Here is a 25580-nt window from a genome sequence, read left to right as displayed (position 1 = left end):
GATCGCCACGCAGCAAAGAGATGACAATTTTAACCTGCTGCGCGGAGCTCCCTGACGAGTTAGGCTTCAAGGCAAAAAATAATTTACAATTATTTTTGAAACTCAAAAATTTAGATCGATCCCCAAAAAATACATCAGGTGTAGGGATCTTTGGTTCAACAGCATGCGAACGAGCAAGGTAGGCGGAAATTCCCCGCACTTCCGCAGCGAGCTGCTCCACAGGATCAAACAATTGCTTTATCTCCATTGAGAGAAAAAAAAATTCCCCCTACGGCCTCAGAGATATAGAGAAAAGAATATACGCACACTTTTTTTTTTTTTTTTTAAACACAATTCTTTCCTGCTATTGAGTACCCTAGGATCTGCGGTATAGCGGGTGATTCTGTTATGATTGAGTTACCGTAGGAGGCAAAAACAGAAATGCTAGCTAAGTCCAGAATACCAGAGAAGTTGGCAGCTATCGGATTGCAGACCCCTGAACCTATCAACACAACTAGTAGTAGCCGTGGGGGGTTCCTACGATGCCCTAGACCCCTCGATCACAGCCGGAGAAATAGCTAGGCCTAAAGAAAGAAAGGGGAAAACTAAACTGCCCCAGAGCAGACCCCAAAGCAATAGGCAGCTCCCAACATATAATGAAGGTGAAGCAAGATGAAAACACTAACACAGGCAGAAAGATAGACTGAGCAAAGATGGGGCCCAATCTAGCTAGATAGAAAAGGACAGGAAGGCTGCTGTCTGCAATCCGTGAAAAACCCTATGAAAATAAGAGCCAACAGACTGACAGTGAAAAAGGCCCTGAAGACGCTAGGCTTCAAAAAAGCTGTGTCAGTACTCAGGAATATTCTGAAGACAGAGCTACAGGCAAAAGGAGATTCAGCTCACCCCAGCAAGGAATGGCAGAATCCAGAAAAGCAAGGAAAACAAAAACAAAACACTAATGCAAACAGGCAAAGCAGAAAAACTTAGCTTAGAGGAGCAGGAATCAGACTGGTGTCCTAGAAGTCCACAGAGAAATCACCCGCAGGGCAGAAGGGCATCGGCAGCCTTATATCCAGTCCGTGACTCCACTCAGCCAGTCATCCTCATCAGGTTCAGGTGCCTGATAATCAGGCTCATTACCTTCCTTCACAAGAATAGGGAGTTCACCAGACCTCAGTGACGAAGGGGAAAATGAACTCACAACAGGACGCCATGTCACGTTTGGAGAGTCCCTGATGTACCTAAACAGTGGAAACCCCCTACAAGTGACCCCATTTTGGAAACTAGACCCCCCAAGGAACTTATCTAGATATGTGGTGAGAATTTTGAACCCACAAGGGCTTTACAGAAGTTTATAACGTACAGCGGTACAATTAAAAAATCATATTTTTTCCACAAAAATGATCTTTTCACCCCAATTTTTATTTTCCCAAGGGTAACAGGACCCTAAAAGTTATTGTGCAATTTGTCCTGAGTATGCTGATACCCCACATGTGGGGGTAAACCACTATTTGGGCGCATGGCAGAGCTCGGAAGGGAAGCAGCGCCATTTGACGTTTTTGGCTGGAATTGAGATCGGACATCATGTCGCGATTGGAAAACCCCTGATGTACAAAACAGTGGAAACCCCCACAAATGACACCATTTTGGAAACTAGACCCCCTAAGGAACTTATCTAGATGTGTGGTGAGAACTTTGAACCCCCAAGGGCTTCACAGAAGTTTATAACATACAGCCGTACAATTAAAAAATCATATTTTTTCCAAAAAAAGGATCTTTTCACCCTCAATTCTTATTTTTCCAAGGGTAACAGGACCCTAAAAGTTATTGTGCAATTTGTCCTGAGTACGCTGATACCCCACATGTGGGGGTAAACCACTATTTGGGCGCATGGCAGAGCTTGGAGGCGAAGCAGAGCCATTTGACGTTTTTGGCTGGAATTGAGATCGGACACCATGTCGCGATTGGAAAACCCCTGATGTACCTAAACAGTGGAAACCCCCACAAATGACACCATTTTGTAAACTAGACCCCCCAAGGAACTTATCTAGATGTGTGGTGAGCACTTTGAACCCCCCAGTGCTTCACAGAAGTTTATAAAGCCCGGGCGTGAAAATAAAAAATTCGTATTTTTTCCACAAACATGATCTTTTATTCACCATTTTTTTATTTTCCCAAGGGTACCAGGAGAAATTGGACCCCAAAAGTTGTTGTCCAATTTGTCCTGAGTATGTTGATACCCCATATGTGGGAGAAAACTACTGTATGGGCACACGTCGGGGCTCGGAAGGGAAGTAGTGACGTTTTGGAATGCAGACTTTGATGGAATGGTCTGCGGGTGTCATGTTGCCTTTGGAGACCCCTAATGTACCTAAACAGTGGAAACCCCCACAAATGACCCCATTTTGGAAACGAGACCCCCTAAGGAACTTATCTAGATGTGTGGTGAGCACTTTGAACCCCCAAGGGCTTCACAGAAGTTTATAATGCCCGGGCATGAAGATAAAATAATCGTATTTTTTCCACAAACATGATCAATTAGTCCCCAATTTTTTAATTTTCCCATGGGTAACAGGAGAAATTGAACCCCAAAAGTTGTTGTCCAATTTGTCCTGAGCACGCTGACGCCCCATATGTGGGAGAAAACTACTGTATGGGCACACGTCGGGGCTCGGAAGGGAAGTAGTGACGTTTTGGAATGCAGACTTTGATGGAATGTTCTGCGGGTGTCATGTTGCCTTTGGAGAGCCCCTGATGTACCTAAACTATTGAAACTCCCCACAAGTGACCCCATTTTGGACACTAGACCCCCCACGGAACTTATCTAGATGTGTGGTGAGCACTTTGAACCCCCAAGGGCTTCACAGAAGTTTATAATGCCCAGGCATGAAAATAAAAAAATCATTTTTTTCCACAAAAATGATATTTTTGCCCCCAATTTTTTATTTTCCTAAGGGTAACAGGAGAAATTGGACCCCAAAAATTGTTTTGCAATTTGTCCTGAGTAGACTGATACCCTACATGTGGGGGTAAAACACTGTTTGGGCGCACGGCAGAGCTTGGAAGGGAAGGAGCACCATTTGACTTTTTCAACTCAGAATTGGCAGGAATTGAGATCAGACGCCATGTTGCATCTGGAGAGCCCCTGATGCGCCCAAACAGTGGAAACCCCCAATTCTAACTCTAACCCTAACGCCAACACACCCCTAACCCTAATCTCAGCCCTAACCCTAGCCCTAACCCTAGCCCTAACCCTGGTGGGAAAATGGAAATAAATACATTTTTTTATTTTATTATTTTTCCCTAACTAAGGGGGTGATAACGGGGGGTTTGATTTACTATTTATGGCGGTTTTTATGTTTGGCGGCTGTCGCACGCTAAAAGACGCTTTTTATTGTAAAAATTGTTTTTGCATCACCACATATTGAGAGCTATAATTTTTCCGTATTTTGACCCACCGAGTCATGTGAGGTCTTATTTTTTGCGGGACGAGTTGACATTTTTATTGGTACCATTTTTGGGCACGTGACATTTTTTGATCGCTTTTTATTCCGATTTTTGGGACGCAGAATGAACAAAAACCAGCGTTTCATGAATTTCTTTTGGGGGGGTGCGTTTACACCGTTCCGCGTGCGGTAAAATTGATAAAGCGGTTTTATTCTTTGGGTCAGTACGGTTACAGCGATACCTCATTTATGTTGTTTTTTTATGTTTTGTCGGTTTTATGCAATGAAAACTATTTTATATAAAAAATCATTATTTTTGCATCGCTTTATTCTGCGAGCTATAACTTTTTTATTTTTTCGCTGATGATGCTGTGTGGCGGCTCATTTTTTGTGGGACAAGATGACGTTTTCAGCGGTACCATGGATATTTATATGCGTCTTTTTGATCGCACGTTATTACAATTTTTGTTTGGCAGTATGATAATAAATCATTATTTTTTGCTTCGTTTTTTATTTTTATTTTTTAAGGGGTTCGCTAAAGGGGTTAACTAATGGGACAGTTTTATAGGGCGGGTCGTTACGGATGCGGCGATACCTAATATGTGTACTTTTATTGTTTTGTTTTTTTTATTTCCAAAAAATGGATTTATTTGGGGGAATTTTTTTTTTTTTTCTAATTTATTTGGCGATTTTTTTTAAATTATTTTAACACTTTTTTTTTATTTTTTTTTATTTTCTTACATAGTCCCAGGTGGGACATCACTGTCCTGTGACAGATCGCTGATTCAAGCAGTTCCCCTTGTTTTCTCCCCTACCTTTTGCAAGATAAAGTTGTCAGCAAGAGAGGATAAGAATTTCCTTGACCTGTTAGTTTTGCCTGAGAGAGATTCCCAACAAATGTCTGGATAGTTGAAATCTCCCATGACAAATATGTCATATTTTTTGGAGAACTTGACCATCTGATGCATAAAGAGTTCATCTATATATTCGGCTTGCACAGGCGGCCTGTAGTGAATGCCTACAATGGTGTCCTTTCCATTCATCATGTGCAGCCCCACTCCCTTCCACAGCAGCAGAGATATGAGGAGGTGATGGAGGGTTGTACTTGGCATTGGGGTCTTCTGGATCCCCCCTCTCCTATATACAGTCATATGTAAAAGTTTGGGCACCCCTATTAATGTTAACCTTTTTTCTTTATAAACAATTTTGTTTTTTGCAACAGCTCTTTCAGTTTCATATATCTAATAACTGATGGACTCAGTTATATTTCTGGATTCAAATGAGGTTTATTGTACTAACAGAAAATGTGCAATCTGCATTTAAACAAAATTTGACCGGTGCAAAAGTATGGGCACCTTTATCATTTTCTTGATTTGAACACTCCTAACTACTTTTTACTGACTTCCTGAAGCACTAAATTGGTTTTGTAACCTCATTGAGCTTTGAACTTCATAGCCAGGTGTATCAAATCATGAGAAAAGGTATTTAAAGTGGCCACTTGCAAGTAGTTCTCCTATTTGATTCTCCTATGAAGAGTGGCTTCATGGGCTCCTCAAAACAACTCTCAAATGATCTGAAAACAAAGATTATTCAACATAGCTTTTCAGGGGAAGGATACAAAAAGTTGTCTCAGAGATTTAACCTGTCAGTTTCCACTGTGAGGAACATAGTAAGGAAATGGAAGAACACAGGTACAGTTCTTGTTAAGCCCAGAAGTGGCAGGCCAAGAAAAATATCAGAAAGGCAGAGAAGAAGAATGGTGAGAACAGTCAAGGACAATCCACAGACCACCTCCAAAGACCTGCAGCATCATCTTGCTGCAGATGGTGTCACTGTGCATCGGTCAACAATACAGCGCACTTTGCACAAGGAGAAGCTGTATGGGAGAGTGATGCGAAAGAAGCCGTTTCTGCAAGCACGCCACAAACAGTCGCCTGAGGTCTGCAAAAGCACATTTGGACAAGCCAGTTACATTTTGGAAGAAGGTCCTGTGGACTGATGAAACAAAGATTGAGTTGTTTGGTCATACAAAAAGGCGTTATGCATGCGCTGTATTGTTGACCGATGCACAGTGACATCATCTGCAGCAAGATGATGCTGCCGGTCTTTGGAGGTGGTCTGTGGATTGTCCTTGACTGTTCTCACCATTCTTCTTCTCTGCCTTTCTGATATTTTTCTTGGCCTGCCACTTCTGGGCTTAACAAGAACTGTACCTGTGTTCTTCCATTTCCTTACTATGTTCCTCACAGTGGAAACTGACAGGTTAAATCTCTGAGACAACTTTTTGTATCCTTCCCCTGAAAAGCTATGTTGAATAATCTTGGTTTTCAGATCATTCGAGAGTTGTTTTGAGGAGCCCATGATGCCACTCTTCATAGGAGAATCAAATAGGAGAACTACTTGCAAGTGGCCACCTTAAATACCTTTTCTCATGATTTGATACACCTGGCTATGAAGTTCAAAGCTCAATGAGGTTACAAAACCAATTTAGTGCATCAGGAAGTCAGTAAAAAGTAGTTAGGAGTGTTCAAATCAAGAAAATGATAAGGGTGCCCATACTTTTGCAACGGTCAAATTTTGTTTAAATGCAGATTGCACATTTTCTTTTAGTATAATAAACCTCATTTGAATCCAGAAATATAACTGAGTCCATCAGTTATTAGATATATGAAACTGAAATACCTGTGGCAAAAACCAAAATTGTTATAAAGAAAAAAGGTTAACATTAATAGGGGTGCCCAAACTTTTACATATGACTGTATACACTACAGTGCAGTGTCCCCCAGCGCTGCTCCAGATGACACCGGATACAGGCACCGTGTGTCCTCACCCCCCTGCTGCCTGACCAGGTGTGAGACCCCGGGCCGGTTAGACTGGTTTTGAATCCATGTACTGGACATTTTGTTAATTTCTGCTCTTTTCACCGGTTTAGGAGCATTTTTTAGATGCTTTTCTGCATTTTTCTGCTTCTCTTCTGATGATGGGGGCAATCTTGAATTCTCCATCACCAACTTCTACAAACCCTGAGAGATTTGTAGATACCGGTGCATTCATGTGTGATTCCCTGGCGCCTCTCACCTCTTCATGGAGGAGGCACAATAATGACCAGAGGTCCTAATAAGACCTAGTGGGTCACAAAGCAAGACTGAGGCAGAAATAACAATGCTGTCTTTATTAACCCCTCTCTGCCATATAACATCCTATCCCGTCCATGTGCCCTGGGACTTAATTCCCAAGGACGGGATAGTACGTCATGGCGATCAGCGGCGCTCACGGGGGGAGCGCCGCTGATCGCGGCCGGCTGTCAGCTGATTATCACATCTGACACCCGGCACTATGTGCCAGGAGCAGTCAGGGATCGTTCCCAGCACATTAACCCCTGGCACACTGCGATCAAACATGATCGCAGTGTACCGGGGGCTTAGGAGAGAATCGCGCAGGGAGGGGGCTCCCTGCATGCTTCCATAAGAACCTCGGAGCAGCGCAATGTGCTCGCGCTGCACCGAGGGTCTACTCCCTGCAGGCCCCCAGATCCAATATGGCCGCGGGGTCCTTCGGGGTCCTGCAGAGAGCAGGCATGAGGAAGCCTTGTGCAGCACCTGTCAGATCGCTGATCTGTCACAGCGCTGTTCTAAGTGTCAGATCGGCGATCTGACACAAGACAGTGATGTCCCCCCCCTGGGACAATGTAATAAAGTAAAAAAAAAAAAAAAGTGTAAAAATAATTTATAAAAAATCCCCAAATAAATTTAAAAAAAAGTGTAAAAAAAAAAAATCGCTAAATAAAACAAAAAAAAAAAATATCCCTTAATAAATTCATTTTTTTGGAAATAAAAAAAAACAATAAAAGTACACATATTTAGTATCGCCATGTCCATAACGACCTGCCCTATAAAACTGTCCCACTAGTTAACCCCTTAAAAAAAAAAAAACGAAGCAAAAAACAATTCTTTATCATCATACCGCCGAACAAAAAGTGCAATAACGCGCGATCAATAAAGTATATAAATATCCATGGTACCGCTGAAAACGTCATCTTGTCCTGCAAATAACGAGCCGCCACACAGCATCATCAGCGAAAAAAGTTATAGGTCGCAGAATAAAGCGATGCAAAAATAATTATTTTTGTATGTAAAATTGTTTTCATTGCATAAAACCGACAAAACATAAAAAAACGACCTAAATGAGGTATCGCTGTAACCGTACTGACCGGAAGAATAAAACCGCTTTATCAATTTTACCGCACGCGGAACGGTGTAAACGCACCCCCCAAAAGAAATTCATGAAACGCTGGTTTTTGTTCATTCTGCGTCCCAAAAATCGGAATAAAAAGCGATCAAAAAATGTCATGTGCCCGAAAATGGTACCAATAAAAACGTCAACTCGTCCCGCAAAAAATAAGACCTCACATGACTCGGTGGGTCAAAATACGGAAAAATTATAGCTCTCAAAATGTGGTGATGCAAAAACTATTTTACAATAAAAAGCGTCTTTTAGCGTGCGACAGCTGCCAAACATAAAAACCGCCATAAATAGTAAATCAAACCCCCCGTTATCACCCCCTTAGTTAGGGAAAAATAATAAAATTATAAAAATGTAATTATTTCCATTTTCCCATTAGGGTTAGGGTTAGGGGTGTGTTGGGGTTAGGATTGGAGTTAGAATTGGGGGGTTTCCACTGTTTTGTTACATCAGGGGCTTTCCAAACGTGACATGGCGTCCGATCTGAATTCCAGCCAATTTTGCATTGAAAAAGTCAAACGGCGCTCCTTCCATTCTGAGCTCTGCCATGCGCCGAAACAGTGGTTCCCCCCCACATATCAGGTATCAGCGTGCTCAGGACAAATTGCACAATAACTTTTGCAGTCCAATTTCTCCTGTTACACTTGGTAAAATAAAAAAAATTGGACCTGAATTAATTTTTTGTGAAAATAAGTTAAATGTTCATTTTTTTTTAAACATTCAAAAAATTCTTATGAAGCACCTGAAGGGTTAATAATCTTATTGAATGTGGTTTTGAGCACCTTGAGGGGTGCAGTTTTTAGAATGGTGTCACTTTTGGGTATTTTCTATCATATAGACCCCTCAAAGTGGCTTCAAATGTGATGTGGTCCGTAAAAATAAAATGGTGTTGCAAAAATGAGAAATCGCTGGTCAACTTTTAACCCTTATAACTTCCTAACAAAAAAAAATTTTGGTTCCTAAATTGTGCTGATGTAAAGTAAACATGTGGGAAATGTTACTTATTAATTTTTTTGTGTGCCGTATCTCTGTGATTTAAGGGCATAAAAATTCAAAGTTGGAAAATTGCAAAATTTTCAAAATTTTCACCAAATTTCCATTTTTTTCACAAATAAACGCAAGTTATATGAATGAAATTTTACCACTAACATGAAGTACAATATGTCACGAGAAAACAATGTCAGAATCACCGGGATCCATGGAAGCGTTTCAGAGTTATGACCTCATAAAGGGATAGTGGTCAGAATTGTAAAACTTGGCCCGGTCATGAACGTGCAGACCACCCTCGGGGGTAAAGGGGTTAAGATGAAAGCTGGAGTGAGATCTAGTATTGACGAAAATAGACTGAAATTATCTTAATTACACTCACTCAACCAGAGCTGAAATCAATGTGCCAATCCCAAAGTTCCTGTTTTGAGTGTGTTAGGGCTCATGCCCACTTGCGATTAAATTGGACGAATTCAATCCTATAAAAAATCGGATTGAATTCGTACCAATGTTAACCTATCATTGTATCTTCATCTGCATTTTTTTTCCAGCTTGGATCGGATCACAATCGGGCTGGAAAAAAATCGCAGCATGCTGCGATTTGCTGTGATTATATACTCGAGTATAAGCCGACCCCCTAATTTTGCCACAAAAAACTGGGAAAACGTATTGACTCGCATATAAGCCTAGGGTGGAAAATGCAGCAGCTACTGGTAAATTTAAAAAAAAAAATAGATACCAATAAAAGTGAAAGTAATTAAGACATCAGTAGGTTAAATGTTTTTGAATATCCATATTGAATCAGGAGCCCCATATAATGCTCCATACAGTTCATGATGGGCCCCATAAGATGCTCCATACAAAATACACCCCATATAATGCTGCACAAAGGTTAATAATGGCCCCATAAGATGCAGTAGTGAAACAAAGGAGGGCACCACCAAATGAAATGTTGGGATCCTCCTGCAGTCAGCAAAAGACAGATACTATATAGAAGTAGAAAAGTTACTGACCAAAAACAAGCAGGGATCACCAAAACAGTATAATAAATTTTATTAGACAACCATAAACAACACCAAAATAAAAACAATTAAAAGTCATAACACATGACAAATTGTACACTAGGCTCCTAATAAAGCCAAAAAGACATCCCCCATATACCTAAGAAAATGGCTAGGCAGTTAAATGTAATATGAAAGTGGTACAAATAACCTAAAGAGAGCAGTGTGTAATTTGATGTAAAAATTGTAGTAATTGAGTCAAAAAAACAACAATGTCAACATCCCCTATCACTAACAATTATGACAGTAGTACAGAACAATCACAATTCAATGTAATATAAATACCACTAATGAAGATAAGATGACAAGCTGAAATAAAGCCAAGGTAAATAAGACCCATGTATTACATCATCTAACGATAGAGGCACAAAATGCTCTGCAAGAGATAAATAAAAAATACTGCCTGCAATGTCCTGATAACATTCTTACATATGGGGGAGCTTGTGGAGTGCCCTGCCCGACGCGTGTCGCCACCGCAAGGTGGCTTCGTCAGGGGCTGAAGTGTTATGATTGAGTCACCGTAGGAGGCAGACACAAAAATAGAAGCTACGTCCAGAAAACCAGAGAAGTTGGCAACTATCAGATTGCAGACCCCTGAACCTATCAACACAACTAGCAGTAGCCGTGGGGGGTTCCTAAGGTGCCCTAGACCCCTCGATCACAGCCGGAGAGCTAAATAGCCTAAAGACAGAAAAGGAAATCTAAACTGCCCCAGAGCAGACCCCAAAGTAAAAGGCAGCCCCCAACATATAATGACGGTGAAGCAAGATGAAAAAACACTCACACAGATAGAAGGATAGGCTGAGCAAACGATGGGGCCCAAGCTAACTAAACAGAACAGGAAAGGAAGGTTGCTGTCTGCAATCTGCCAAAACCCTATCAAAGACATAAGCCAACAAGCTGATATGGAAAAAGACCCTGAAGCAGCTAGGCTTCAAAAACTAAATCAGCACTCAGGTATTTTCAGAAGACAGAGCTAAAGGAATTCAGCTCACCCCAGCAGGGAATGGCAGAAATCCAGAAAAGCAAAACAAAGTCAAAGCACAAATGCAAAAAGCCGAGCAGAAAACTTAGCTTTAGAAGAGCAGGAATTCAGACTGGTCTCCAAGGATCCCACAGACAAATCACCCGCAGGGCAGAAGGGCGTTGGCAGCCTTCTATCCAGTCAGTAACTCCACTCAGCCAGTCATCATCATCAGGCTCAGGTGTTTGATAATCAGGCTCACTACCTTTCTTTACCATAAGAGGGAGTTCCTCGGGCCTCAGTAGTGAAGGGGAAAATGAACTCACAACACTGAAGGGTGTATGCACTGGAAGTCTTATATATACATATCCTAATAGACTTAATAAATAGCAGCTGAGAGGCTTTACCTAATCAGACGCATTGTATGGAGGCGCGAGGACGCATCATCAGACAGGGTCCGGATGCATGACCCGTGACTCCCCACTCCTTCCAGGTGGAAGCAGGAGAGACAAAGTGACTCATGTTGCGCATGCGCTGAGAACATGGTGGTCATAGTAACCAGAGGACGCTGGTGTTTAGCGATGGTCAAATATAATGAAACAATAAACATGTGTTACCACTAAACATTGTGCAAATGTGGAGAAGGTAATTGCCACAGTGGTCCTAGAACCTGATCAAATTTTAGAAAATGAAGGCTAAATAGCGCACCCTTGCAATAGGATCAGATATATGAACAACCAGGCGTGGTTATTTCCAGGTAAATGCACCTGTGGTCATTACAAGTGCCCATCATAAACAGACCATGCTGCGCTTACGGCAAGAGAGACTTAATCGTCATGGTGATCAGGAAAGATGCTGGTCATAGTAGTAGTTAGGCATATTGGGTCATTTAATCATGAGAATTGAAACAAATCCCCGTTACTAAGATGCGATAAAATGTAACAACAAACGCACACGCCAACACTCCACACAGTCAAACGCACACAGGATATAATGAAGCGGTGGTGTGCACAGTAATGAGAATATTGTCTCCCAAAAAAATAAATCAACAAAAGGTCAGACAGTGTGAACAACGCCTATAATGATAAAATATCAAATGAGCGTAGAATAACTTGTAAAACAAAAAACCTTAATCATGAGAAAAGAAGTAGCAAAACTGAAGAAAAAAAAAAAAACCACGGTAGTGTTTTTATGAAACACAAAAATAGACAAAAATATCCATACAGAATATTGAAACCAGACACACAAAATAAGGCAAGTATCGCATGTTCAGGCGCAGGAATGGTCAAATATAATGAAACAATAAAAATGTGTTACCACTAAACATTGTGCCCCATAAGATGCTCCATAGAATAATATGCCCCATATGCTGCCCCATAAAATGCCCCATAGATTATGCCCCATAAGATGCTCCATACATTATACCCCATAAGATGCTCCATACATTATACCCCCTTAAGCTCCATACATTATGCCCCATAAGATGCTCCATACATTATGCCCCCATAAAATACTCCATACATTATGCCCCCATAAATTAAAAAAAATGACATACTCACCTCTCGTCGCTGGGGGCCAGGTGCCAGGGTCCTGAGCAGGCAGGGACACTGGCGCGCTATGGGGGACAGGTGCCAGTGTCACCGCTGGCTCAGGACCCCAGCACTGGCGATATTCACCTGTCCCCGGTCAATCGCTGCGCGCCGCTCTGTCTTCCGGGTCCCTCTGTCAGTGACTGTTCAGGCAGAGGGCGCGCACTGACTACGTCATCGCGCCCTCTGACCTAAACATCACAGACAGAGGACGCGGAAGACAGAGCGGACGCAGCGGTGGACCGGGACAGGTGAATATCGCATATACTTACCCCCTCCTGGCGCGGTCTCTGCAGCCCCTTCTCCCATGTTCTCCGGCAGCTATTCCTTCCTTCAGCGGTCACGTGGTACTGCTCATTACAGTCATGAATATGCGCATTTTCATGACTTTAACGAGCGGTACCACGTGACCGCTGAAGGAGGGTGCCTGAGACCGTGGGAGAAGCGGGGGGGCTGCAGAGACCGTGCCGGGGGGGGGAAGTATGATCTGACACCCCCGAGGCTATAATCACGGAAAAAAATTGCCCCAGAGAGGGAAAGCCAGTGACTGAGGGCAGATATTACTAGCCTAGAAGAGGACTATGGCTATTGCCCCCCCCCCAGCTAAAAACATCTGCCCCCAGCCACCCCAGAAAAGGCGCATCTATAACATGCGCCTTTCTGGCATTTAGCCTCAATATTCCCATAGCCCTGTAGCGGTGGCATATGAGTTAATAAGGGGTTAATGTCACCTTGCTATTGGAAGGTGACATTAAGCCGGGTTAATAATGGAGAGGTGTCAATAAGACACCTCTCCATTATTAACCCTAGAATAGTAAAGGGTTAAAAAATACACATACACATTAATTAAACAATATTTTAATGAAATAAATGCACCAATTTTTGACCAAATTTATTATTCAGCCAATCCATTAAAAGGCCTTGTTCACCTGTAAAGAAAAAACCAAAATAAAAAAACAACAATATCCATACCTCTTTGCAGTTCAGTCAGGTCCCCTGCAGCAATAAATCCCAGGAGTTAACTAGTTTATAGCCGGGAGCGGTTCTAATGCTACCGGCCCCGCTGTAAGCCACTGCCAAATGAATTAATCTCTGCGCAGCTTCCCCGGTTGACTGGAGATGAGTTAATAAACGTGGGAAAGTTTCTGAACTTTTTCTCACGCTCCTGAGTTCACCACAGGTCAGCCAGGGACTCTGCGCAGCCTCACTGACTACCGCTGACGTCACAGAAGCTGCATATAGTCCCTGGTTGACGTGAGGTGAACTCAGGAGCGTGAGAAAAAGTTCAGAAACTTTCCCACGCTTATGAGTTCATCTCCAGTCAGCCAGCGAGGCTGCGCAGAGATGAATTCATTCATTCTGCAGTGGTGTACAGCTGGTGCCTCCCAGCTGTGAACTAGTTAACCCCTTGTGAAGGATTGCGGCAGGGGACATGACTGAACTGCAGACAGGTATGGATATTGTTGGTTTTTATTTTTATTTTTTTACAGGTGAATAATGGCTTCAGATGGATTGGCAGTGAAATAAATTTGGTCAAAAGCTATGTGTCATTCTTTCAGTAAAATATTTTTTAATTAATGTGTGTGTATTTTTTAACCCTTTACTACTATAGGATTAATAATGGATTGATGTCTAATTGACACCTCTCCATTTTTAACCCGGCTTAATGTCACCTTCCAATAACAAGGCGACATCAACCCCTTATTAACCCATATGCCACCGCTACAGGGCTATGGGAATAGAGAGGCTAAGTGCCAGAAAAGGCGCATATTATAGTTGCGCCTTTTCTGGGGTGGCTGGGGCAGATGTTTTTATCCAGGGGGGCCAATAACCATGGCCCCCTTCTAGGCTATTAATATCTGCCCTCAGTCACTGGCTTTCCCTCTCTGGCGGATAAAAGTATGCCGGAGCCCACACAATTTTTTTCTGTGATTATAGCCTTTAGTTTAACCCCTAGAGTTCCAATCTTTTCCTAACACACATTAAACAATTTAATAAACACTGACCTATATAAATCATTTTGATATGACATGGTTTACTATATGTAAACCATGTGTCATATCCTGTCGGGTTCGGTAATGATTTTACAGAAGCCAACAAATGAATTAACAGCTAATCTTCTATCTAAATCTCTACGCAATATACAGTATATATTATATATATGTTATATATATTGCTTAAAAAAAATTAAGGGAACACTAAACAATACGGTGTATTGTTTAATGTTCCCTTTATTTTTTGGAGCAGTATATATTATATATATTATAAATATATATATTAGATATATACAGTATATATACAGTATAAAATATATTATAGATATTTCTATTATATATTATATATATATATCTACCGTATTTTCCGGCGTATAAGACGACCCCCAACTTTTCCAGTTAAAATAGTAAATCTTCTTAAAAGTCGGGGATCTTCTTATATGCCGTGTGTCATCTTATATGCCGGTGCGGAGCAATCTTCATATGGCGGAGGAGGGTGTAAGTGGAGTTATCATCCCTCTTTTACCTCATTGGTGGCAGTGGTGCTGCGGCTCTCTGTGCTGTGGGGATCGTTGGCTCCTCCTTCAGCCGTGTGGCGGCTCTGTGCTGGGTGTCGGCGGCGGCTCTTCTTTGTCCAGCGTGAGGGCGCTGTGCTGGGGGGCGGTTGCAGCGGCTCTGTCCAGTGTCGGGGCTCCTCCGGCAATTCCCCATAGCCCGGAGGCCCAGGCAGCTCCATTGCTGCGATGCGGTGGCCTCCGGGAAAATGGCCGCTGGAGTCCGCACAAGCTCAGATTCAGATCTCGCCCCCACGCTGGACAAACAGGAGCCGCCGCCAACCCCCAACACAGAGCCGCCACACTGCTGCCACCAATGAGGTAAAAGGGGATGATAACACCACCTACACCCTCCCTTCTTCATCGGGACCACTCCCCCGCCATATGCACTCGGCGTATAAGATGACACCCAACTTTTAAGCAGATTTTCAGGGGTTAAAAAGTCGTCTTATATGCCGGAAAATTCGGTAATATATATATTACAGTATATATGCGTGTTTTGAATAATATTTTAAAACGATGTTTAAATGACAGAGAAGTGCTCTATGTAAAAGCGCATGGTGAAATCGCACTGCAGTCTGGTGTAAATCGGATGCTAGGTGTAAAAATCTGATTGTACTCGCACAAAAAATGCCTGACACTCGCCTGACAATTGCATTACACTCGTCCGACTCTCCTGCATCAAAATCGGACCACTTTTTTAATCGCTGGTGTCTCTGCCCTTACACTGAGGTTTAGAATAAATTTACATGTCCAAAAGGTCAAACCAGGTGCTAAGAAAACAGGTGTAAATCGGATGGGGTGGTATTATGGGACCCCCTAGGATGGCACACTGAGTATAAACCGTTCAAAACCCACCAGAACAATACATATGAGAAGTTCTTAAACACTTAATCTGGGGATATCTAGGTATCTATTACTACGGTACCGTTAACCTGAGGTGAGTCTCTACTCAGGCATATAATTTGCATCGGCTGAAGCCAGTTCCAAACTGTTCGGCGCCAAAACAACCACAGGAAAGCAAGGTTCAGCGTCTTGTCTACCAATGCTGAGCCCATACGCCGGGGACTTACAGTTCTGAAGCCTCAGGATACGGTCCGGGGTAGCACTTCAACGGGGCTTGTCTGGATCCCTCTCAATACGAATGGTACAGGATACCGTCTCTCCTCCTGCAGTCACTCATAAATTCTCCTGACAGCAATCCGCCTGAATCTGCACAGGATAAATGTTTTCTGTTGCTTTTCAGCTCAGCACAGCAGAGACTCCACAGAGCTCCAAAGTCACACATCTCTCATGAATGCACTGTTATCGTTCCACAGCAGAACCACAGGTTCACAGGAGGAAGGGGTTAGCACCCTCACAAACACCTTTCTTCTCATTGTTGAGGTAGGGCTAAATTAACCATTCTCGGTTGAGCCAGTGATTTCCAAATTAATTTACAGGGCGTTGCTAGCAACTGGGAATGACCACACGGAGACGGGGGTCTCTGTACGGGAGGATCGAGGCAGATCACTAACCCCGTTTATTGAATCTCACATTACATAGCATTCTACTTAATTATGCAAAGTATACAGCTACCAATAGAATCGTAATACATTTAAGCCAATACTGTTGCAAGAAAATCGAAATATGTCCCCAGCTGCGTGACGTAGAATATAGAACAATAGCACATTCTTTTAGGGTCTCATCTCATATCTAGTACAAGCTGGAACAGTCTGGTTTCATAACAGCCGTGAACTTTCATCTAGTTAAGTTACAAAATTTAACTCGTAAACAACAAAATGGCGTCGCAAGCACAAAAATGGATCCCGGAGAACAAGATGTCCCGTACATCTGAATACTGTACTTCACAATTCCACCTAGATAAATTTTGTTAACACATATGCAGCATCAGAGGTGCTATCCCAAGCTAACAGCTTGAGGGGTACTGGTCTTCACATGACTGATGCCGTGTTGTCAGTCATGGCTGTCGCGGCGCACCCGTCCCCCCTGTATACTACAGTTCACGAATAACAATTTTTGATGATGGTGGTGGGGATCTTTTGTAGGTAGCCATGTGCTTGGCTTCAACATCTTCATCAAGTAGCCTTTTAAGATCGGTGCAGAGAAGAGCAGGGGCAACGACACCTTTGGTATCATCATTAGCTGGCTTAACGCAGAATTTCCTAATACATACAGAAATACACCAAAGAACAAGTTTTAGTATCACATATACAACAAGGATACAGGCAGCAGTGTGTAACAAGCTCTGTAAGATCCCAGCTATCCAGCCCCCAATTCCCCTAAACCAATTGGCTGGATTGAGAAAGGAGAAGGTGTCTGACCACCAACTCTCCTTAGTACGATCATTGTCTTTATTGTATTGATCTCTGAGTCATTGAATATCTTCTAACTTTAACTTCATAGTACTGTTAGGATCTATATAATGACAGCAAGCGGGTCCAATGACCTGACACATACCACCTTGTGCTGCTGTTATGTAGTCCAGCATTATAGGATGTTGATTAGTGACTATAAGAAGTTGATTTTGGACAACAACAGTAGTGTAAAGTATGTCCAATATATCCCAAATTTGATCATCTAGATAGTCTGTGGCTCTAACCAATTTATCCCACATTTGTGTAATCAATGGGTAAATGAAAATAGAACTGACAACTTTATTGGCCACACTCATCTGCACTATATGTGGTCTCCCTGAAGGGCGGGGTGAATTGTCCGCAGCTCTTTTGTATAATGTATGTTTGGGTATAGCCTGTGTATCCAACTGTTTGTTCGGAATAACAAAGGTGGCCGGGGTCAGGCGACCCAGAGTACAAGTACCTCTTACCCCTACTGGCAACCATTTATAAGCATTGTCTCCACATACCCAGAACATGTCATCAGGTAAATCCCATAGGGCTGAATGTTGCAGCACCAATCTATGAGCTAAGTCTATGAACGCAGATGCATTCTGAAGCATGCACCAAGCTGGGGATTGCCCTAAAGGACTACAATAACCTACATCGGGATTTCCACAAGTGGGGGTTCCTGGCACATATTCAGAGGACTCATTACAAGATATATTGCCAGGAATACTGGCACAGGTTTCGTTAGAACCCTGTGGAAACAAATTAGAAAATTCCCATGACGTGTTATGTAACCTTCATTCTAACAACATTGGTTTGAAGGCGTCAGTAGAGTGTGAAGTTACATTGAAACTGACTTGTAGACCATACGTCAGAACTTGCCCCAGATTGGTTAGACTAGTCTTATTCTTAGGGACCCAAGCCCCTCCTTTGTAGGCCAAATATTGGAGTTGTGTATTACTTCCTGAAAGGTTACCTTGCCACCAGGGGTATCCCACCCATCCCACAATAGGTATACCAACAGTTAAATTCCATAACTTAGCATTATCTGTGGCATTATCAGCGAGTGTGTCAGAGCAGTCAGTCCAAGCAAATAACTCCTCGGGTGGACCAGGGATAGCCAAAAAGGGGATGCTTGTGGCTGACACTGGTGAATACGTGCAAATCCAACAGTCTGCCAGAGACTGGAAATTGTCCAACAAATCTCTCAGTAATTTTTCATGATGTTGTAAAAACTTATTATTCAAGGACGTTGGGGAATTTAGGCTGTCCCATGCGGTTACCAATAATATGGAAAATGCGAAAGACCAAAACATTATGCCCCCTTATTTGCTATTGACTTGTTGGGTGATGAGGAGGACTTCATAGGGACCGTCATACAAGGGTTCTAGTCCGTGGTTTCTGACATGCCTCTTCACGACAACCAAATCACCAGGCTTCAGGATATAGCAGGTGTCGGTTTCTGCTGAATCTGGAAAAGAAGAAACTAGAATATGGGTGTTAGTAAAAAATCTTGCTAAGCTGAATAACACAATGAACAGCACGGTCAGTTTCTTCTGATAACTGCTGAGGCTGGAAATTTGCAACTGGGGGCGTAGCACCTAACAATATCTCATATGGGGACAGGACAGGTTTTGCAATAGGGGTAGTACAAATGTGGTATAGTACAATGGGTAGGAGCTCTGGCCATGGAGCCGTAGTCTCCTGCATCATTTTGATCAATTGTTCCTTCAGTGTGCCGTTCAACCTCTCAACTTCCCCACTGGATTGTGGATGGTACGGAGTATGGAGGGCTACAGTGGATCCAAGCATTGTCAGAACTTCTTGGTACACATGATAAGAAAAGGCCGGACCTTGATCACTTTCAACAACTTCTGGAACCCCATATCTGCATATAACTTCCATCACCAGTTTCATCGCTGTGGTTTTTGCAGTCATGTTGGTAACAGGGAATGCTTCCGGCCAACTGGAGAACATGTCAACAACAACCAAACAGTATTCATACCTTCCAGACTTGGGCAACGTGATATGGTCCACCTGGAACCTTTGGAAAGGATAGTCGGGCTTAGCAAGATGCTTCGGGGTACACGTTGAAGTTGACCGGGATTACAAGTCTGACAGATATTGCAGGAACGGTTGAGCGCTGTCAAAACTGTGGAAATTCCCGGAGCCCAGAAGAATTTTTGCACCAGTGCGAGGGCCTGATTCTTTCCTCGATGTGTAGGCCCATGTGCCCATATGGCAATAGCAGGGTACATCCGCTTAGGGAGACACACAAGTCTGTCCTTTTTCCAGAGTCCATTATCCATACGTGTCCCATCAGTCTTCCATTGCTTCACCTCTTCCTTTGGAAACATTCTCTGCATCGTCATTAAGCGGTCTCGCAGGGTCCGACAGAAAACTTCAGTCTTTTGTAGATCATCAGGTTCTTGTAGGGTCAATGCTTCTTGTAACTGTTTACGCTGAGAGCGTGTGGTCACCATAGTTGGTATGGTTGGTTCAACGGGTAAGAGAGCGGCGGCTTTTGCTTGCATATCCGCAAATGTGTTGCCAACAGTCTGTGGACTATTCCTAGGACCGTGCACCTTAACTTTGATAATAGCCACCTGAGTAGGTAATTTGATCGAGCCCATGAGGGTTTTAACAGCTTCAGCATTTTTCACTGGGGTTCCGGCAGTAGTAATAAACCCTCAATTGGCCCATAGAGCCCCAAAATCATGAGCAATACCAAATGCATACCGTGAGTCCATGTATACATTAGCCCGTCTGTTCTTGGCCAAAATACATGCAGTAGACAGAGCCTGGAGTTCTGCTTCTTGTGCTGACTGTGAGGGCGGGAGCGCAGCTGCGTGCACTACAGTGTCCTCTGTGGTAACAGCATATCCCGTGTGGAATCTACCAAACTCATCAGCATATCTTGAACCATCCGTGTATAACACCAAATCAGGATTTGGGAGTGGATTCTCACTGACATTTGGTGGAGTAGCTGTTTCTTCAGTCAGAAGTTGGGAACAATCATGTTGGAGGTAATCCTCATCACTGCCATCTTTCCTTATAGCTCATTATACCGTCTTTCAAGGCGTTGTAAAGGGGTTGCATTATGCGGGATGCATCCGGTATCCACTGACAACAATAAGTGCACAGGAAAACGCTGGAGTCCAGTTTCATCTTTCGGGAAAGGAAGGGAGTTGACAGCTATTATTCTTTCTTCTGCGAGGTGTCCGACACCCTGAAGGAGACAGTGACCCAAGAATATCACTTGACCAAGGCAGAACTGAAGTCTCGAGGCCGAAACCCGACAGTTCAGTGCTGCCAGATACTTGAGGAGGCTAACAATGGCAGAAATGGCTAAAGACACCTGCTCATATTTTTTTGCAAACTGGTTGGGACTGTTTTGGGCCCCTTGTGACATAACTGTCCATGTTAAATGTCGTCCCTGATAAGTGAATGCAAATAGAAACTGGCAGTCTGGGTGTAACAGAATGCTAAAGAAGGCGTTGGTAAGATCAATAACTGTAAACCAAGCAGCATCCTGGGGTATTTGGGACAAAAGAGTATGAGGATTAGGCACCAGGTTTGAGAAACACTTTTACTGGTTCTACAGGCATTTTCCCTATATCATTTGGCCCTTTTGACCAGAGTTTAGATGGTATCTCTGAGAGGTATGGGGTGAGTTGTTGATCCTCAGGCAATATTGGGGGTGGATCTGAGCCTATCAGGGCCATCATAACTGTAGGAAGGGCATGCAAAATACAGATTTCCTCACGGTCTTCATCTGCATAGGGATTTTATAACATAAGAACCATCTGACCATCATCTTGGAATTGTATTCCGGAGCGGAACTGTGATACTAAATCTGCCCCTAGTAAATTTACTGGACATATGGGAGAGATTACGAACTGAACAGTAACCTTGGGAAAAGGTCCCACAGAAATAGGATTTATAAAAGTATATTAATTGGGTCTGCCATCTACTCCGATCAAAACAGCAGGGGAATGACAATCTCTGAAAGTGTCAGAGTCAGTGCCAGCATTGGCAGGGAGGGGCTGAGGAGCAGGGTTCCCAGTAGCTGAAGTCTGAGGGGGGGGCCAGAGTCTGCTGTGTGGGCAGAAGGGCACACTGATACTGATAAGGGATTGTGAACTCGCAGCCTCGCTGGGCACAATGGTGGGGGCTGGAGCAGCTGCTGGCTGCTAGCTTGCTTTTTTTTTCTCTGTACGCTGAACAGACAGGTTAAATTCTTCTGAAAACTTTTTTTTTTTTTTTTTTTAGCGGGGACTGAGGCTGGCAGCGGTCGCTGATAATAGATACTGTGAGCGTTTAACAAAGAAAAGGTGGGGGCTGCCTCTCGGTCTTCTTGTACAATTGTCATCTAGCAGGGAGACCTCTTCTTTCAAATCATCACTTTTAACTATTCATCTGCCTAACACATTAGTCTAAATCTTAGTTCCTTCTTAATCAATCACTTCCTCACACCACAGTCACTTGCTTGAACCACAATACATCCCGTCCTTGCCATAATAATAGACATTTTTTCCTTCTTCAACATAGCAGTAACAGAAACAATCAGAATTCACTTCCTCTGTTCTTCCTAACACCTTCGTCACACAAATCATGTGCCAAGCCACAAAATTCTTCTTTTCCTTCCACGGATTCTCTCATTTAGAGCTAAATATCCTTACTTCAGTTGTGCACAGATCTGGAGCGGCCGTATCAGTCTGTTCCACAGGGTCAATAATCCCCCTCTGGGATTGCCCAAAATTCGCGGTACTCAGTGAAAGGAGGAGGGCGCCTCAGACTATCCCTCCGGACACCTCTGGTTATATATATATATATATATCTATATATACCTGAGTTACGTATCCTACCCATCTTCGATCACATGACCACGCCTGATTACTAACTGTGAATTCAGGATTTCAGGATATTTTGACTATAAAGAGAGTCACAATCACTGGTCAATCCGGGGTGTCCGTCCCTTATGAGGTACGGTTCGAGCACTGGGCCCCCAACGGGACTGCACCTCTATATGATTCCACCCATGAATCACCCCACCACGGAGACAAACCTCAGATCCTCTTTGCAGCAACAAGCACAGGAAAACCACACCAACGGTCAGTCTGAACAGTATAACTGCCAACTTACCGTGGTTGTCGTGGGGGGGTGATCAGTCCCAATTTTCCAGCACCTGTGTCCGGTCCGAGGGTCCTTTGTCTTGTTGTCCTCCGGGGGGGCAGAGGCGTCCCTACTCGGGGGCCCCACGTTGGGCGCCAAACTGTTGAGGTAGGGCTAAATTAACCCTTCACGGTTGAGCCAGTGATTTCCAAATTAATTTACAGGGCATTGCTAGCAACTGGGAATGACCACACGGAGACGGGGTCTCTGTACGGGAGGATCGAGGCAGACCACTAACCCCATTTATTGAATCTCACATTACATAGCATTCTACTTAATTATGCAAAGTATACAGCTACCAATAGAATCGTAATACATTTAAGCCAATAGTATTGCAAGAAAATCGAAATATGTCCCCAGCTGCGTGACGTAGAATATAGAACAATAGCACATTCTTTTAGGGTCTCATCTCATATTTGTACAAGCTGGAACAGTCTAGTTTCATAACAGCCGTGAACTTTCATCTAGTTAAGTTACAAAATTTAACTTGTAAACAACAAAATGGCGTCGCAAGCACAAAAATGGATCCCGGAGAACAAGATGTCCCGTACATCTGAATACTGTACTTCACATCATCAGCTGCCTCACACACAGCATCTCACATGGCAGTCTCTCTCCTTTCTGAAGCATCACTTCCCAGCATCCTAAACAGCAGACACTAGGCCCCACCCCCCCAGCACACACAGTTTCCCGGGCTTTTGCTCTCAGCTCAGACATGCAGAAACAGCAGGGTCCTAATGCTTTCCTGATGTTATCACAGTTCACCCTCTTACAGGAGGGACCACCGTGCAGGTCGTTCTGTACACAGGTATATAAATCACATTTTTAAATAATTTGTATGATGTAAATTTGCCTCTTTTCTGTTGTTTTATCCCTTTTTGATGGGGATTAGTTGTGGCATTTGCGCTCATTTCTTACTATTTTTGAGACTGCACTTGCTTCTTTTCTATTGTACGTGTTTAATATATCAACATTCACTTTGTTCCCTACAATTATCATAGAATTGTAAGGAGATAGACCGGACCACAGGTACCTGCATGCCGAGTCCGGAACTAGGAAGGCTGCATCCCCTGTTCCGGGGGGGGAAGCCTGAGTGAGAAGGACCTTCCCCTATTTCCTGGGGGAAGCGATAGTGAGGCGGACCTTCCTGGAGTCTCAGGAGGGCAGGGAGAGAGATAAAAGGGTGTGCAGCAGGGGATAAGAGGAAAAAGCGCGTGTTGGACTGGAGTTTAGCACAGGGCTGTGGGACAGATCTCCCCAGTGAACAGCATATGCGCATATTTTTCCCCATCTACTGGCTTCTATAAGCATACTACATCAGGCAGTGGGACGGACCACCCCAATTAAGACCACATGAATCTTCACAAAAGGTTTATTACCTATTACCACGTATTTGGTACAGTACGTAACTGAAGAAGGTCAAAATTTGACCGAAACGTTTTTTTACGTACTACAATAAATATTCTTCTGAATATCCTAAAGTTGAGTGCTAGGTTTATAACTTATAAGGACTGGAGTTTGGCGCCAACGCGGAGCAGCGCACAGCGGTGAGCAGAGCACTCGGCTGCCCCTTCCCCCACTGAGTACCGGCACTATGGCAGGGTCCGACCGGCTACAGAGTGACCGCTACCAGGAGAGAAGCCGGGTGCAGGACAGAGCAGAGCTGTGCACACAGGACAGAGCAGAGCTGTGCATACAGGACAGGGCAGAGCTGTGCACACAGGATAGAGCAGAGCCGTGCACACAGGGCAGAGCAGAGCCGTGCACACAGGACAGGGCAGAGCCGTGCACACAGGACAGGGCAGAGCCGTGCATACAGGACAGGGCAGAGCCGTGCACACAGGACAGGGCAGAGCTGTGCATACAGGACAGGGCAGAGCCGTGCACACAGGACAGGGCAGAGCCGTGCACACAGGATAGAGCAGAGCTGTGCACACAGGACAGAGCAGAGCCATGCACACAGGACAGAGCAGAGCCATGCACACAGGACAGAGCAGAGCCATGCATACAGGACAGGGCAGAGCCATGCACACAGGACAGTGCAGAGCCGTGCATACAGGACAGGGCAGAGCCGTGCACACAGGACAGGGCAGAGCTGTGCATACAGGACAGGGCAGAGCCATGCACACTTGGACAGGGCAGAGCTGTGCATACAGGACAGGGCAGAGCCATGCACACTGGACAGGGCAGAGCTGTGCATACAGGACAGGGCAGAGCCATGCACACTGGACAGGGCAGAGCTGTGCATACAGGACAGGGCAGAGCCATGCACACAGGACAGAGCAGAGCCATGCACACAGGACAGAGCAGAGCCATGCACACAGGACAGAGCAGAGCCATGCACACAGGACAGAGCAGAGCCATGCATACAGGACAGGGCAGAGCCATGCACACAGGACAGTGCAGAGCCGTGCATACAGGACAGGGCAGAGCCGTGCACACAGGACAGGGCAGAGCTGTGCATACAGGACAGGGCAGAGCCATGCACACTTGGACAGGGCAGAGCTGTGCATACAGGACAGGGCAGAGCCATGCACACTGGACAGGGCAGAGCTGTGCATACAGGACAGGGCAGAGCCATGCACACAGGACAGGGCAGAGCTGTGCATACAGGATAGGGCAGAGCGGTGCACACAGGACAGGGTAGATCTGTGCACACAGGATAGAGCAGAGCCGTGCACACAGGACAGAGCAGAGCTGTGCACACAGGACAGGGCACAGCCGTGCACACAGGACAGAGCAGAGCCGTGCACACAGGACAGAGCAGAGCCGTGCACACAGGACAGAGCAGAGTCGTGCACACAGGACAGAGCAGAGCCGTGCACACAGGACAGGGCAGAGCCGTGCACACGCGACAGGGCAGAGCCGTGCACACACGACAGGGCAGAGCCGTGCACACACGACAGGGCAGAGCCGGCCGTGCAGCAGCTACAGAGAGAGAAGTGTTCCGTCCTGGCAGCACCAGCATTGCGCAGGCCAGCGACCGCCGTTCCCCGTTCCCCATCGCCAGCAGCGGGGACCAGAGGGGGACAGGAATGTGCAGGGTGTGCTGGTGACTACCAAAAAGCAGGATGCAGAGCGTACCGTGTCCGTGAGTACAACACACGTGGCCCATAACAGTGACCAGGGACAAGACAGACACTTGCACCCTGACTATGCCAGTAAACACCTGCCGAGCCGTGACCCGCATTACCGTCAGCCACTTTGGGCTCGTTTGACTGAGACTGTGAGGAGAGTTGTG

Source organism: Dendrobates tinctorius, unplaced genomic scaffold, assembly GCF_039654945.1.
Source record: "Dendrobates tinctorius isolate UK_male_01 unplaced genomic scaffold, ASM3965494v1 ptg000172l, whole genome shotgun sequence".
Classification (NCBI taxonomy): Eukaryota; Metazoa; Chordata; class Amphibia; order Anura; family Dendrobatidae; genus Dendrobates; species Dendrobates tinctorius.
Note: the sequence above shows the minus strand (reverse complement) of the source record.